Source organism: Acinonyx jubatus, chromosome C1 (assembly GCF_027475565.1).
Source record: "Acinonyx jubatus isolate Ajub_Pintada_27869175 chromosome C1, VMU_Ajub_asm_v1.0, whole genome shotgun sequence".
In the NCBI taxonomy this organism is placed as follows: Eukaryota; Metazoa; Chordata; class Mammalia; order Carnivora; family Felidae; genus Acinonyx; species Acinonyx jubatus.
Window position 1 is genome coordinate 191,972,317 of NC_069381.1, and position 15,542 is coordinate 191,987,858.

A 15,542-nucleotide genomic window follows, 5' to 3' on the forward strand; every position below is an offset into this window, starting at 1 on the left:
GTGTTTACAAAAATAAAAAATGAACCAGAAAAATGCCCACCAAATCTGTGAATATCTGTGAGCTGCACATCAGATAACTTCCATGAAACAGAACTAAAAGTGGTAGTTTAAGAGGAGTTGAGTTTCAACTACAAACTTTAGTACTGGGAGGAAAATGACTTAAATGCAAAATGAACAAATGTTATTGGTTGTTAATTCTATGTGATAAAAATATAGATGTTTGGGGGCACCTGGCTGGCTCAGTCAATACAGCATGCAACTCTTGATCTCAAGGTTGTGAGTTCAAGCCCCACATTGCATGTAGAGATTACTTTAAAAATAGAGAGATGTTTGCTCTTTTTATATTTTTCTGTGTAATGTCTCAAAAAAATGTAGACATTCTTCTCTCCCCAAAGTCTATTTTTAGTTTCTAATTTTATAAGAAATATTCTATTATATTCTAATCTATAAACATCTACAATAGTATTTAGATAACTACACTGCTCTCTAAGGAAAACTGTGTTAATCACAGATGAGGTAGTCATATTCAAAAGGTCCTATACTCTATCCCCTCCCTCCCCACCTTCTCTCTCTCACTTTGAACAAGGTGCTAGAAACAGAATTAAAGTGACTAGTAGCAGAGGCAGAAGGTAAAATGTCATGAGGCAGCAGAGTTCATCTTAGGCCCTTGATAAACTAAATATAAGGGGAACTAAAAATAAGAGGTAAAAAAATAAAGAGATTAATAGTTAAGAAGTAGAGCTGGTAGCAAAAAAAAAAAAGAAAGAAAGAAAGAAAAAATGCAGATTTAGACTGGCTAAGACACATTTATGGTATAGAACTAGAATAAAACACACACAAAAAAAACTCTGGTGAGATCTCTAGGGCTTACTTGGTAGTATCTACCAGTTTCTAAAATGATCTTAATAATCCCCATCTCCTGGTATTCATGCCCTTTCTATTGGAGTATGGACTGGATTTAGTGACTTGCTTCTAGCAAACAGAATGCAGGAGAGGTGATGGGATAGCACTTCTGAGATTAGGTTACAAAGGGACTGTGGCTTTCATCTTGTCACCCTCATTCTGGAATGCCAGCTTCCATGCTGTGAACTGGGAAGACCCACATGGCAAAGGACTAATGTCTCCAGCAACAACTACCTAAAGCCTGCCAAAAGTTATGTCAGTGTTCTGAGAGACAGATCCTTCCCCACTCAAGCCTTCAGATGACAGAAGACCCAGCCAACACATGGAATGCAGCCATGTGCAAAATCTTGAGCCGGAAGCACCCAGCTAAGCCATGCTTAGATTCCTGATGCACAGAAGCTGTGAAATAGACATTAAATTGTTACAAAGCAATAGGTAACTAATACACTTGGATATGAAGACTTTTGGTTTCTAGTCTCTGGAAGCCCCATCCATATCACAGTTACCATTCTAGGATTTCCATAAAGTGCTTCTATATTCTATTCCCAAGCATATCCTTATAAAATTCCCAGCCTAAAGCCTTTCTACTTTGCATCTAAACGAAACTCCTAAAAATAGACGTCTCCTGTAAATAAGAGATTAAACTGTGTTTGTATAGTTTTTTTTTTTTTAATGTGATGTATCATACTGATTGATTTGCAAACACTGAACTATCCTTGCATCCCTGGAATAAATCTCACTTAATATTTAGTTTTATCATGAAACATAAGTGCATTTAATCTAATTTTAAATTATTAAATATGCGATCATTACATATTAACAGTGTATCCTGATTATCCTAAACTTTACCACTTCTGACTTCCTCCATATTACATAAACTACATTTACCACTAATATTTCTAAGGATCTATGAAGGCTTGGATTTTTGACTATTTTCTTTACAGGCATCCCTCATTTTATCATACTTCACTTTATTACACTTCACAGATTGTGCATCTTTTACAAAGTGAATGTTTGTGGTAACCCCACATCAAGCAAATCTACCGATGCCATTTTTTCAACAGCATATGCTCACTTCATGTCTATGTCACATTTTCATTATTCTCACAATATTTCAATTCTCACAATATTTTCATTATTATTATATATGTAATGGTTATCTTGATTGGTGATTATGACTCACTGAAAGCTCAGATAACAGTTTTCAGCAACAAAGTATTTTTATAAATTCAGGTATGTACAGTTGACCCTTCAACAATGAAGGGGTTAGGGGTGCCAACTACCAATGCTATTGAAAATCCATATATAACTTTGACTCCCCAAAACTTAACTACTAGAAACTTTACCAATAATATAGTCAACACATTTCACGTGTTATATGTAATATATAGTATATTCTTACACTAAAGCTAGAGAAAAAAGTTATTAAGAAAATACATTTACAATACTATACTTATTGAAAACATACTGTGTGTATAAGTGAACAAACACAGTTCAAATCTATGTTGCTCAAGGGTCAACTGTATGTTGTTTTTTTTCAGACATAATGCTATTGCATATTTAATAGACAACAGTATAGTAAAAACACAACTTTTATGCACTGGAAAGCAAAAAAATTCATTTGACTTGCTTTATTGCAGTATTTGCTTTGTATTTTGGGATCTAGAACTAAACCCACAATATCTCCAAAGTAGGTTTATCATCAACATGAAAAAGTACCTGACATACAGTAGATGCTCAGTAAATACCTGGTGGATAAGTGGTTACCATTATACTTAGAATAAAATCCAAAGTCGCCCTTTCTATGATCTACAAAGTTCTACATTATCAGGTCCCTGAATGCTTCATATGCTACAGCTCTCTTCTTGGATTTACTACACTCCAACAACACTGGCCTCTGTGCCACTCTTAAAACACACCAGAAAGTCCCTGCTTCAAGGCACTTTGTAATTCTCTCAGCCTGGAACAATCTTCCACAGATAAAATGGCTGGCTCCCTCAATTCATTCATATTTCTGCTCTACGATCACCTCACCAGAGTCTTGGCTTGACTAATACATGTTAAATAGCTTGCGCCCCTCAACTCATGACACTCCATTCCCTCATAATGTTTATTGTTCCTGATAGCACTAATCATTACTTATTATTTTATTACATTCTATTGAGGAATTTAAGAGAACTATATTTTGGTCAATATTCTAATCACTGGCACTGAAAACAATGCCTGGTACACAAAAATTGTCAGATATTTATTGACTGAATTAATAACAAACGAGTCATGATTTTGAAAGGTGTTCAGAGATTTAGGTAGTAATAAATAGCAACAACACCTATTTTAATTATTTTTAAAATAATATATTAGGAAAAGGAGAATTGTTTAAAGAGCATCTACGCAAAAGCCTAAGCATTACTTCACCATTAATGATGAAAGACTGAATGCCTTTGCCCTATGATTGGTAATGAGTCAAGGTGTCTGTTCTCACCACTCCTATTCATCACCATACTATTGGCCTAGCCTGTGGAATAGATGAAGAATAAAAGACACATATTGGAAAAGAAAAAGTAAAACTGTTTATATTCACAGATGAAATGATTTTCTACATAGAAAATCCCAAGAGATCTATACAAAGAGCTCCTAGATCTAATGAGTTTACTAAGGTAGCAGATAAGGTCAAGATACAAATATCATTTGTATTTCTAAAATTAAAAACTGAAAATAAAAAACACCAATTAAAAAAATCAAGGAAGACCTAAATAAATGGGAGTGATACACTGTGTTTATGTATTAGTTTATTCAATATTGTTAGTGTTAATTCTTCTTAAACTGATCTACAGATTCAACACAATCCCAATTAATCTTGGCAGAATTTTTTGCTGATATTAACAAGCCAATTCAAAAATGTACTGGAAAAGGCATGGAACTAGAAACTAAAACAAGAAAAATAACAAAGCTAGAGGATTCAAACTACCTATTTACCTAAAGTAGTCAAAATAAGTGTGGCACTGGTAAAAGAATGAACACTTAACAGAAAGAATACAGAGCTCCAAAACAAACCAGCACACATATGGTCAACTGATTTTTGACAAAGATACAATGGCAATTCATTAGTAAAAAGGCTAGTTTTTTAAACAGTAAAAACTAGTAAAAAGTTTTTAGTTTTAGTAAAAACTAGTAAAAAGACTAGTTTTTTTAAACGTTGCTCTGGAACAGTAAGATAACCGTATGCAAAAACCTGAAACTTAATCCATACCTCACATGTTATATAAAAATGGTCACATCCAATAGAATGGATCACAGACATAAAAGTTAACTTAAAATCATAAGACTTCTGGAAAAATATGCAAAAGAAAATTTTTGATTCTGGGTTAGACAAAGATTTTTTGGATAGAACGCCAAAAACGTTATTCATAAAGAAAAAAATGATAAACTAGACTTCCTCAAAGTTAAAATACTTGATAAACTAGGCTTCCTCAAAATTAAAATACTAAATAAACAAAAGAAATTATTCAAAATGTAACTTAGGAGTTTCTGACATATATATGCACAAGACATATGTTTAAGTTAGTAGAAATCAGATGTGCATACTCCTGAAAGATAAGGAGTTACCATTCAGGTTAACTCTAAATAATGGTTTCAACCATTACATAGTTTTAAATTGTTAACTATTTTCAGTCACCAGCTCATTTTTAGGCATAATGGACAACTGGTTAGAGGCAGATGCATAAGGAATACTGATTTAGAGCATAAAATAATGAATTCTGCAAATTCACCTCAATATTGCGCTAAACAATTCCTGGTGACTGATGTTGATTTGTCCCAAAAGTCCAAGTTCTTGAGTTTTCACACTACAGGTGGCAGTCAATTGTTCAACATACTGTAGTTTTTTCCCCCCTAGGAGTACATACACTACAATGTGTTGATGTGGACTCTACAGCCATAATTTTCTTGCAAGTATTTTGGAATGATATATGTTTCCAGTATTTTTGTGCTTGCACAGAGTTATGATGATGGTTGCTTTTTTCCTTATTTAAGGAAAAAAATGGCCAAACAAATTTTAAAGACTTACAAATACCAACTATAAAAAAATGCCAACACGTTAAAAAAAAATGACATAAGCTTAATTCCATAAGCTGTATTCCGCATGATCACAATTATTTTATAGCACTTAAAGGTATCTCCAGGATTCAGAAGTCAATTTAAAAAACAAGACAGTGAGAATATCTGGCTACAACTCATCTGGTTTTCATTTGAGTATAAAGACTGTCCATACCACAACATGTTATTTATAGAGAAGTACTCATGAATGGCAGCTGAAAACCAATTTCATCTTTTAAAAACAAAATAAAAACTTTCCAAAAGTTACAGAAATAAACAAGTTGAAAAAAAAAAAGATTAACTTTTTAAAAGCAGAATATGAAGAAATGGCCAACTTTGAGTCATAAATATAGTTTTGTCTATTTTTGGTAGAAGCTAGATTTTTAACCTCCATTTAATATATATTCAATCTAAAACCAAACATTTAACAATTCAATTTATACACATTTATTGATCAACATGTAACAGACACTATCCCAGTTACTAGAAACATAAGAGTGAACATGAAAAATAAGGTTTCCATTCTCACAGAGCTTACATTCTAGCAAATGGTAGATATAGAATAAATACACAAATAAGAAAATATCAAGCAAATAAGGATTCCATAGTGTTTTTGTAAAAAATTAAGGAGTGATACAGCATGCCAGCATTGGGAGTTAATTTAGATTTGTAGATGAACAAAGGCCTTTGTGTTGGTGACATCTGCTCTGAGACCTAAAATGACAATAACATGCCAACCAAGATTTGGGGGTAAGAGCCTTCCAAGAAAAAGGCAACTAATAAAAACCTCGAAAGCAGAAATAAATTTGTTGTGTTGTGGAACAAAAATAAGAAATATATCTAGAATATAATGAGCCAGGGAGAGAAAGTAAGAGGAAATAAGATCAGAGAAGCAAATAGTTTGCACAGACATTTTATGTAAGTCAAAGGAAAACCACTGAAGATATTTGGATAAGGTAGTAATGTGATCAAATTTACATTTTTATTTTTAAAAAATTACTCTCTAGCTGTTCCATAGAGAAAAGGTTTGTATGGAGAAAGAATGGAAATACCTTCCAGGAACAGAAGTAGGGAGACCAAAAAGCTACTTGAAGTAATCTAAACAAGAGATGGTACTGGTGGCTTAAACTAGTGAGGTAGTTGAGGAAAAAGAAAAAAAAAAAAAAAAAAAAAAGGATGAATCTAAGATATGTTTCAAGACAGTTAACAAAACTTTTGTCAGCCAAGATTTCGTGGGGCCTAAGGTAAAGAAAGCAATTAAGTATGACTCTTAGATTTTTGGGTTGAGCAACTGAGTGGTTAGTGATGTTATTTTCTGAAATTGGGCAGACTTGGGGTAACAGGTGGTTGAGGGAGAAAGAACTTTCTGGGTTATGTTGAGTTTGAAGTACCTATTAGCCATCCAAGTGGAAGCAGTCACATAAACAAGTCTAAAGTTCAAGCAAAAATTCATAGTTAGAGATATTATTTTGGGAAGTCGTTGGTTATAAATAGTATTTAAAGCCAAAGGACTAGAAGAGTTTATCTAGGGAGAGAATATAGGTAAAGAAGAGAAAGGAGCCCAGGATCAAGCCCTGGAGTGCATTCACATTTGGGGGGGGGGGGGGGGGAAGGGGCACAAAGGAGGAGGAGCTACCAAAGAAGAGTCCTAAAAAGTCCAGTCGGTAATGAGAAGGAAATTCCCAAGTGTGTGGCAACTGAGATCTCAAAGTGTTTAAAAGTATATAAAGAAAACAGGAGCAGGTCCATCAAATTACAGTGAAGTCAAATAAAATAAGGATAACAAAGTGACATATGATATATTACTTTCTAAGCAATCTGTTGAAAAGCTTTGCTTTTTCTCCGTTAAGAGTGAATTAAAGAAATACCCAAACCCAGCTCCTTCTAGCCATCCTGTTCTTACCTAAGAGGAGGAAAAAAACCCCAGAAGCATTTGTGCAGTTCACAGCCCAGGGGCACAGGCTTCCTAAAAGACAGACCTAATCATCAGACTATAGAATGCTTCCCCAACATCTTAGTAAAGGGCTATTTACTGGAGTTCCTTTTACCCAATACATCATGTCCCCTTTTTCGACAAGAAATTATAAGGCATACCAAAGGGTAAAATATAGTTTGAAGAGACAGAGCAAGCATCAGAACCAGACATAGATATGGAAGGAATGTTGGAATCATGAAACTATAAATTTAAAAGAACTTAAACAACAAGCTATAATTAATTTGCTAAGGGCTCTAAAGGAAAAAAAAGTAGATGGCATGCAAGAACGGATGCATCATCATAAAAGCAAAGACATGGAAATTTTAAGAAAGAATCAAAAAGGAATTAGCTAGAGATCAATAACACTGTAACAAAAATGAGAATGCCTTTGATGGGCTCAACAGTAGACTGGACATGGCTGAGAAGAGAATCTCTGAGCTTGAGGATATGCCAACAGAAACTTCCAAAAGTGAAAAGCAAAGAGGAAAAAGACAAAACAACACAAAACAAAACCCAGGGAGAGAACCAAGAACTGTGGGAAAACTACAAAATGTGTTTACATGTAATGGGAATACCAGAAGGCAAAGATGAAAAAGAAGAACTATTTGAATAACAATTAAGAACTTCTCCAAATTAATTTGATATCAAACTACAGATTCCGAAGTTCAGAGATCATACAAGACAAATGCCAAAAGTAAATTAAAATAGCATATGTCACCAGATAAATGAAGCACTATATTAAAATTATATTACATTAAGTTATACACAATAGCATACTCACAATACTTCATGTAAAAATTTTTACTAAAAATTACTTATCATATATATTTTTCCCACTAAAATGAAAGCCACATGAAGGCAGGGTTTGAATGTTTTCATTCAGTACTGTATCCTATAATATTGTTTGGCACACAGCAAGCAGGCCCTTAATAAGTATTTCTTCAACTAACAGCATCAAATACAACAAATTTACAATTGACCCTTAAACAACATGGGTTTGAACTGTGTAGGTTCACTTAAATGTGTTGGTTTTTTTTTTCCAGTAAATACAGAACAGGTACTGTAAATGTATTGTTTCTCATAACTTTCTTTACAACATTCTTTTCTCAGGCTTATTTTATTGTAACAGAATATATAGCACATATAACATACAAAATATGTGTTAATCAGCTATTTATGTTATGGCTTCCAATCAACAGTAAGCTATTAGTAGTTGAGTTCTGGGGAGTCAAAAGTTTTATGTAGATTTGTGACTGTATGGGGGTGGTCAGGACCCCTAGCCCCCACGTTGTGCAAGGGCCAGCTGTATTTTAAAATGTCAAGGAAGGGGGTTCCTGGGTGGCTCAGTAAAGCGGCTGACTTCGGCTCAGGTCATGATCTCAGGATTCTTGAGTTCAAGGCTGCATCAGTCTCTGTGCTGACAGCTTGGATCCTGCAGCCTGCTTCGAATTGTGTCTCTCTCTGCCCCCTCCCCTGCTTGCACTCTGTCTCTCTCTCAAAAATAAACAAACATTAAAAAAAAAAAACATTTTATGTCGAGAAAGGAGGTACATGAGATTTTACTATGAAAGGAGTCTTAAGGCTAGGAAATAGTAGTATAGAACATTGCTGTCCAACAAAAATATGATGTGAGTTACACATTTAATTTTAAACTTGCTACTTTAAAAAGTAAAAAAAAAAACAAAAACAAAAACCATGAAATTAATTTTAATTCCACTGAACCCATTATACACAAAATATTATTTCAATCTCTAATATAAACATATCTTGAAGGGAAATTTTATGTTTTATATGTTTGCTAAATCACAAAATCCAGGGTTTTTTACATTTAGCATGAACTCAATTCGGACTAGCCACATTTCAAATGCTTGATAGTCACATGTGATTAAAGCCTACCTTACTGGACAGTACAAAGTATAAAGTATATAGTCCCCCTAAGTAAACAAGAATCAACCATTAACTAAAATATTTCAGTTCCCAAAGTTCTTAGCTAAACATATTGTTTAGTATTTTTAGACACTAATAATATTTTATGTTATCCAAAAAGAATATAGAAAAGGCAAATCCTTAAAAAGCTTTCAAAGAAGCATCTTGATCTTATGAATATCTAGTTTCTAATTATTCTGGGTTCTATTATTCAGTTTCTAATCATGCACATAATTGTGTGGGGAACAAAGCATTTAGACCTTAGCTAAATCTAAGAAATTTCTTTCTAGCTGCTAAAATACTGTAAATACTGTACTCTATTTACTGTAGGGACCATTTATTTCATATGCACCTAAGATAATCAGGCAAAACAGGCCCCCCCTTCTAAGAGTTTCATATATAGGACTTTAAAGAACCTGAAACAGGTAACAGAGAAAAACTAAACTCCTTTTGACCACAACATAAAAAAGTAAAATATTAAGCAAACAGGATTTAAGAAACAAAACTGCAAGCTTAGGAACCAACCAGTACCCTTTCAAAGAAAGCAACTAGTCAGATTATTCTGATTATCTGTCAAGAAGCAACTGTTCTCGATAATCCAAAAATCAACTATTTCCTGAGCATGAATTTCGTTTCTGTGTTTTTACAACAAAGTTTTCAAATAACATTTCAATTTAAATAGTAATTAATTAATTAAATACCCTAGCACATCCAAGCCCCGACATTTTGTGTGTGGCAAAAAACAAAACCAAAAACCCATCTGTTATAAATCTGTTACAGATAATCCACTTAACTAAATAACCCTACAGCCAACAGTCCATTTTTCCAAAAAATACAAACCAGAGAGAAAATTGCAGTGAAACAAGCCAAAGTTTATGCTTTTTTTTTTGAAAGTTTGAGAGGCAGAGAGAGAAATCCAAGCAGGTTCCATGCTGTCAGCACAGAGCCTGATGCAGTGCTTGAGTTCATGAACCGTGAGATCATGACCTGAGCCGAAACTGAGTCTGATGCTTAACTGACTGAGCCACCTATGTGCCCTCAAAGTTTATGCCTTTAAATAACAAACATTTAAAAAACACAAAAAATCAAAACTTTTTGTCTTTTGTTTTGGCCATATTAAGCTTCATTATTATATACAATCAAATTAATCCAGTATAAAAAAGAGTCTAAAGTCTGTATCATAAATTCTGATATTTGGTCTACAATTTAATCCAACACATTCATTGTGAATTAAGAAAGAAATTAGTTGCTATATTACCACAAATAAAAAGCTTTGCTCTGATGTCTACAAAATATTTCCATTAGTAATTTAATATTTATAAATCAGATTTATGAATTTAGCATTAATTAAATGTAAAACAGTCCTGTAGACATCATGAGATAAAGTAAATATGTCATCCCTCAAAACTGGCATGTACGTAATGAGATACTTATGATGTCAATAATTACTGAGTTGGTCCCAACACTTGGCAGATCAAATCTTTACGATATGTAAGTCACATATACCAAATAATGTTTGGCATACATTCTTTAAACAAAAAAATCAAAAGTTTGTTAATCTAGGAGTGCATGGGTGACTCAGTTGAGCATCCAACTGTTGATTTCAGCTCAAATCATGATGCCAGCATTGTGGGATTGAGCCCCGTGTTAGGCTCCGCACGAGTGTGGAGCCAGTTTGAGGTTCTCTTTCTCCCTCTGCTACTGCCCTGCTCCCACATGTGCTCTCTTTCCCTCTAAAAAAAATTATTTTTTAAAAAAGTTTGCTACTCTAGTCTATCTTCAGAATTGAAACTGATAGACAATTTAGATAAGAAAAACCATCCTTCCTTCTGAAAATGAACAAAAATTAAACGCCAAATCTGATTTTCCACCTCCTAAAATACTCCAGACTTTGACTATGATTTATATTCTAGCACATGAATGTATATCCCACAGAGTCCATGGAAAATATCCTATTCAAATCTACCTAGAACATTAATTTACTCTTTGAACTGGAATCTGGATAATCCCAGTTCTCTTAAATGCAGTAACACAAACTAGGAATTACAGTATCACAAATAAGGCAGACTCATCTACAAGTTTAAAACAATAAAAACTACCAACAGCATTATGAAAGAGGGAGAAAGAAGTTTCCACAGTTACAACTTAAATGTGTTTCAGACAGCTGATCCATTATAAAAGTCAGAGAAAGAAAAGGCAAAAAAGCCAAATTCTCTCAGCAAAGTATGAGAGAAGCTCTTTCAAATATTAATAAAATATTTAAAAATTCAAAATTTTAAATTTATAACTCATAAAGAAAAATTCCAATTAAAACAACAGAAGCAATGAGAGTTTATACTGGTATAATTTTACTCCTCAAAAATACAGGAACTGATGGAAGATATAAATATAAAATAGTGTCATGTTTTCAAGGTTTGTTACATACAGGCATTCTCAATTTACAGCAGAAAACACTGCAGTAATTGGCATGACCAGGGTACAGTTGGCTCAGTACTCTGTACTCAGTAATGTTTATAGCAAGAACTTCTTCCACTTTGAAAACTATCCCTAAAAAGGAATTCTCTTTGAAGACTAAAGGAATTTAATTAAAGATAAAGCCACTTGGGTGGCCACATAACACATCAAACAGATCATACTTCAAGCAGAATTATTACTATTCAGTTATAAGTGCATGACTCATAGGAATATAAATGAAGGGTTTTTTTCTGTGTACATCCGCTTGGATCCAGAAATTTACATTTAGAAATACACTATCACGTTTGTTTCAATTTAATTTCATGTCGTTAAACAATGATTAATGAATGATCTACTACCAAATAATTTTTTTTAATTACCTTGAAAAACATGCTTGAGAATTCTTGGACTTATAGGACTGGAAACAGACAATAAATACAAGGTGCATTACAAATATTAATAAAACCTCAATATTATAAATGAATTTTCTCCCAATTCTGAATACTTATAGAGAACTGCCACATGTGTGTAGAAATAAAACATGCTTCTAAAAACCTTCATTACGAATCAAGTATTAAAAACCTTCATTACGAATGGTCTTCAGATTTTCATTATACTGTCTACAGGCAAGTACAATATTACCATTTTTATTAACATTTGGTTTTTTACTTATCCTACATGGAATAAGGAGCACAGTTCATAGAAATCTCTCTTTAAGACAACATTTAAGAGGAAAAAAATTAAAAGAAATCGTGTGTAAATGATACACCCTCCTTGCCTTTCTAAATTGAAGATAAAATACAGAAAGTAATGTAAGATTGTATTGATAATTTGGGGTCATCCCTATATACAGCATTCCATTAAAGTACTGTAATACAGTCAGGACTTTAGGATAGAGGTAGAAGATGATATGCTTTAAAGTCAGTAAATTGGTTGCAAAGTCCCTATTACCGGTCACTTCTGTTGCAAGTAGCCCCATTCCTTGCAGTTTATAACTTGAGGAACTCAACTAGTAAACAATCCTAAACACAATTCTAAAACCAAAAGAAACAGATTTCTGCCTCCTTCACAATCTAATACAGTATAGACAAATGCAAAAGGACATGAGAGGAAAATAACTGAATAAAGGAAAATAAAAAGTACAGATACATATAAAGTTTATGTAGGTTAAAGGCAGTAAAAGATGTTATAGGCAATAACTGGTGGACTATCAAGAACAATGTGAATAAAACAAAGAAACTTCAGACATTAGGCTTTAAAAAAATAATAACCCAGTAAAGGCTACCTGTGAAACTAGAATGATCAAAATGAAATTTGTAAGTGAATTCTATACAAGATAGATAAATGAATAAAGGAAATGAAATAGTTTAAGTTATTGTGATAAATGGCATAAAAACTGGATGGAGCTCTCGGATAATGTAGCAGTTGAACAATGAGAAGTCACTGGACCTTTTAGTAGACATCTCTGAGAAGAGCAGTGAGTCCCCCACATGAAGGGAGTACTCTAATGAATCAATCACAATGACCCTACGTTGCCAGCAATGTACTGGTAAACTCAATAAGACAAAAAAGGCAAGACATCACTTCCTAATCTTCCAGAGGTCAAAAAGGTAAATATTAATAGCCAAATGGCAAGTATTCACTGCCATTTGTGATTAGCAGCATGTCAAATATGAAATACACTCTTCTCCTTCCAGCAGCTTACAAGTTAGGAAAATAAAATATATGGGTCACAAGACATCAGTGGAAAAAAAATTTAATGCAAATTAAAGCAAGATTTTTTGTTTCAATACTAATAATAACTAGAAGACGAAAAAAGATATAATGTGAGGTTGGCTCATACACTAGATACACTGTGTCATACTAGTTACAACATTCTGGAAGGTAGTTTGGTGATGTTCAAGAGCCTTAAAAACACACACACACGCGCGCACACACACAGACTCTGACCTAGTAATTTCTCTTTCACAAACCTAAGGGGGAAAATTTATGTAAAAGGTGATTCTCTGTAGTGAAGTTTACACTTTAGCAAAACATCAGAAACATCCCAAACATCTTCCAATAGGAAAAATTTTAAATATGATAGTTACATGATATAATTTTAAGCAACTGAAAATAACTTTTCAAAGACTAATGACATTGGAACGTTTACCAGGTAGAGTTAAATAAAAATAACACATGAACCCAGTTATAGGGAAAATACACAAACAGGCATAGAGAGAAACACAAATTGTATTTTTCTTAGTTGCACTCATCTTTATTTTCCAAATTATTTTATAATAAGATTAAGTAAGCAATTGCTATTTAGAAATGGCACGTATGACGCACAAAAAATGTAAAAAATAAATGTGATAGAACTGGCCTGGATTTTTAAAGAATCATGTGAAACTCTAGAAGGGCTGGGAAAGAGAAATAATGATCACCTAGGTTAAAACTACAGAAAAATGGTGGCAACCTTGACACTGATCTGAGTAAATAGGAGGAAAGTGGAGAAGAATCAAAAATAATAGTTACAACAGATATTAAAGATATTCAAATATATCCTATTTCATGATTCATTCACCGTTTATACTCTTCCAGTATGCTGGATTAAAAAAAAACAACTGACTTTTGCTATAAACCGTATTCCTTAGCAATTTCTGTATTTGTAATGCTTGGTGAAGATTTTTACTAACAGAAGGTATTTAATTATCATAACAATCTCTTAAAGCAGGGATAGTATTATGAAACTATCTGCAAGACGAAACAAACATTGAGATGAGAGGGGTTGTGACTTGCCCAAGGAAACAGCTAGTTAAAAACTGGAAACAGCAGAAACCACTCGACGCTAAACCTCTTTCTCAAGTAATCTACATTCCAGAATACCAAGTTTTTCTCCAATATTGAATTATTTTTAAAGCCTCTTTTACCTAGTCAAAAAACACCGCCAGTTTTGTCTGCAGTACTGGTAAATATCTCTTACGTTTAATTGGTAGGTAACAAAACTACCCCAATCCTGCATTTTAAAAACATTCCTACCGACCCAAACTCAGCACCAAGTTAAGCAAACGGAGTTAAGACGAAATAAGTTACCCTCTTAAACCTCACCAGCTGACTAAAGTTTGGGGAATCAAAAAGGAATGTGCTTCCCTCAGTTAAAAAAATAAGAAGAAATCGCCAAAACCCCCCACCTCCCCGCGCCGCGCCTCACAGCTGATCCGAGGTAAAGGGTGGAGTGGATCTGCCGGGCAGGGAACCAAACAAACACTAATTCTCTCGAAGTTAAGAAAGCATTACAAGCGGGTCCATCCAGTGCCTTCCCTCTTGTATGCAAAGCTAGCCTCTTCTTTAATGACTAGAAAACAGCTTTGTATTTCTGGCTACCAATCACCGCATATCCTCAAATTTTCCAGCAACGTCGGTCCCTTCAGAACACCTAGAAGCAACACAAACTTGGCAACACCATTCCTTAATAATTCTTTAGATTCCTCTCCACCCCATCTAATTCCAAAGACCAAATCAACGTATGCCTGAAACAAAGTATAAAATAAAGAAAACAAGGGTCACATCTAACACAGCTCCGCTTCAGAGCTCTCCCAAAACAGCCGACACCACAACCGCACCCGGAGAGGAACGGCCGCTAAATCAAGGGGCGGGCCCAGTAAACCACGTGTTCTGCCTTCTGCGCACGCGCCAGCCAAAACAAAAGGGAGGCCTGCCAAGCCCCTCCCCTGCTCCCACGTGACCGCGCCTAGGACCGCCCCCACCCCTCCCTCCACTCCTTCTCTCCCCTCCCCTCAGCTTCTGCCAAGGCTGTTAGGTTTAGCCGTTTAAATTTGGCTGCGGTCCGACCCCTGCCCTAGAGCGCGATCCTGTGCCGGGACCCAGAGTCCAACGGCCCAGAGGATTCGGGGGGCGAAGGGGCTGCCGTTCGGCTGCCGGGCCCGCAAGTCCACCCGGCGGTCTTCTCCGCTCTCCCCTCCCCGCGCTGCCGCCGTCCCCGGCAGAGGAGACCCACCCCCCTCAGCCCGCCGCTGAGACGCCGGCCACTCGCCTGCTGGGGCGCCCTGGCTCCCCTCCGCCGCCGCACCTTCGGTCCGGCCGTGGTGGGGGCTGCTGAAGTGATCTCTAGCTGCCCGCCCGCCTCCCCCCACCCGGGGCGCCGCTGACTCGTCTCCAGAGCGTGCCCCGCTCCTGCCCCGGCCGCCGC

The 15,542-nt window shown here is 35.2% G+C and overlaps 1 protein-coding gene across 10 annotated transcripts in view; it reads right to left on the minus strand.

Moving 5' to 3' along the window:
• KANSL1L (KAT8 regulatory NSL complex subunit 1 like) overlaps nucleotides 1–15,542 on the minus strand; it is a 131,710-nt gene extending 116,168 nt beyond the window's left edge. For 8 of the 10 annotated variants that reach the window (XM_027051849.2, XM_027051844.2, XM_027051869.2 and 5 more), the window contains exon 1: nucleotides 15,387–15,542. The gene's annotated coding sequence lies outside the window, so the exon portion shown is untranslated. Of the gene's footprint in view, nucleotides 1–11,733; nucleotides 13,271–15,386 lie in introns of those variants that run through there. The other 2 variants (XM_053215749.1, XM_027051841.2) reach the window with 2 other exon arrangements.